The sequence below is a fragment of the Cynocephalus volans genome, chromosome 3, assembly GCF_027409185.1.
Source record: "Cynocephalus volans isolate mCynVol1 chromosome 3, mCynVol1.pri, whole genome shotgun sequence".
NCBI classification, from domain to species: domain Eukaryota; kingdom Metazoa; phylum Chordata; class Mammalia; order Dermoptera; family Cynocephalidae; genus Cynocephalus; species Cynocephalus volans.
The window spans coordinates 170,979,216-170,980,726 of NC_084462.1; the positions used below are offsets into that span (position 1 = coordinate 170,979,216).

The 1,511-nt window shown below is 36.7% G+C and overlaps 1 non-coding gene across 1 annotated transcript; it reads left to right on the forward strand.

Annotated features, from left to right (window-relative positions):
• The first annotated feature begins 569 nt into the window (after positions 1-569).
• On the forward strand, positions 570-673 carry LOC134374466 (small nucleolar RNA U13). Its single transcript, XR_010023309.1, has one exon. It is a non-coding gene; the product is annotated as a small nucleolar RNA U13 (small nucleolar RNA).
• The last annotated feature ends 838 nt before the right edge of the window (positions 674-1,511 follow it).

The window sequence follows — 1,511 nt, forward strand, 5'->3', positions numbered from 1 at the left end:
GAAGACATCTGGGCTTGCAGTTTTTGTTGGAAGGTTTTAAACTGCAAATTCAATTTCTATAATAGATACAAACTTATCAGGTTACCTATTACTTCTTGATTAAGCTTTGGTAGTTTGTGTCTTCTAAGGAGTTTCTCCATTTCATCTAAAAATTGTCAAATTTCTGGGCATAGAGTTGTTCCTATGATTCCCTTATTATCCTTTTAAATGTCTGTAGTGTCTGTATTGATGTTCCTTTTCTCTTTCATTTTTGCTATTTAAAAAAAATTTCATAACATCACCCACTTGGGAACATTTTTCCTGTTTGCTATCCGTGTCTTCTATCTTTTTTTACCTTGGTCAGTCTTTCTAGATGTTTATCAACTTTACTGATTTTTTTTCAAAGAAAAAAAATTTTGATTTTTCTATTCTAAATTGAATTGATTTCTGTTCTTTATTTTCTTTTCACTGTGTGATTTGGGTTTAATTTCCTCTTCTTGTAGTATCTTAAGGTAAAAGCTTAGATCATCGTTTTGAGACCTTTCTTTAAAAGAAAGAAAAAAACAGCTTACTGAAATATAATTGTATAGATCCTTTTGTGGTTTATAAGTGTGACGATTGGGTTTTCACCCTATTGTGTGAAATGTGCCTCCCTCTAAACCTTGTTACGACCTAACACATTACCCATCTGACACCAAAGACAAAAGAGAAAGAAATGTAATTGTATAATAGTGTACAATTCCCTCATCTGAAGTGTGCAATTCAATGTATTCACACATATGTGCAACAACCACCATGGTTAATGTTAGAACATTTTTATCACCTCAAAAAGAAACCCCATATCCTTTAGTTATCCCCTCCTTATTCCCCCATTTCCCTGTGCCCTCAGCCCTAAGCAACCACTTATCTACTTTCTGTCTCGATAGATTTGCCTCTTCTGGACATTTCATAAATGGTATCATATACTATGTAGTCTTTTGTGACAGGTTTCCTTCACCTAGCATAACGTTTTTAAGATTCCTTTGTGTGGTGGCATGTATTAGTACTCCATTCTTTATTATGGTTGTGTTACTGAACCCCAGAATCCCAGCCTGCCCCATACAAAAATAAATAACCCAAAAGTTGAATGTTGGTGAAAATGAAAGTCAGCTTTATTCAGGGATACAGGTGACCTGAGGAGAGATGTTAGGCTGACCCATCTCTCTAGTAAACCCAAAAGATAATGGCCAGACTAACACTATCTCCAAGACTCAGATTTACTGAGGGATTTTTAAAGAAGGGGTTCAGGGAATGGAATGTGGGAAATGAAAAGCAGGAGAGAAGGGGACATGTAAGGGGCCAGGTGCAGATTTTCTCCAAGGCTCCGTCTGGCATCTATTCTCACCCTTGATGTTATCTTAGGGTCCTGCAGGATTTTGATTTGCTTTGGGGTGCAATCAGCATAGCTTTATTGATGTCTTCCTTGGTTTCTCAGGGTCCAGATAGTATGCATCTTGTGGCAAGTTTGCAGCTCCAGGCTGACTGGAAAATAA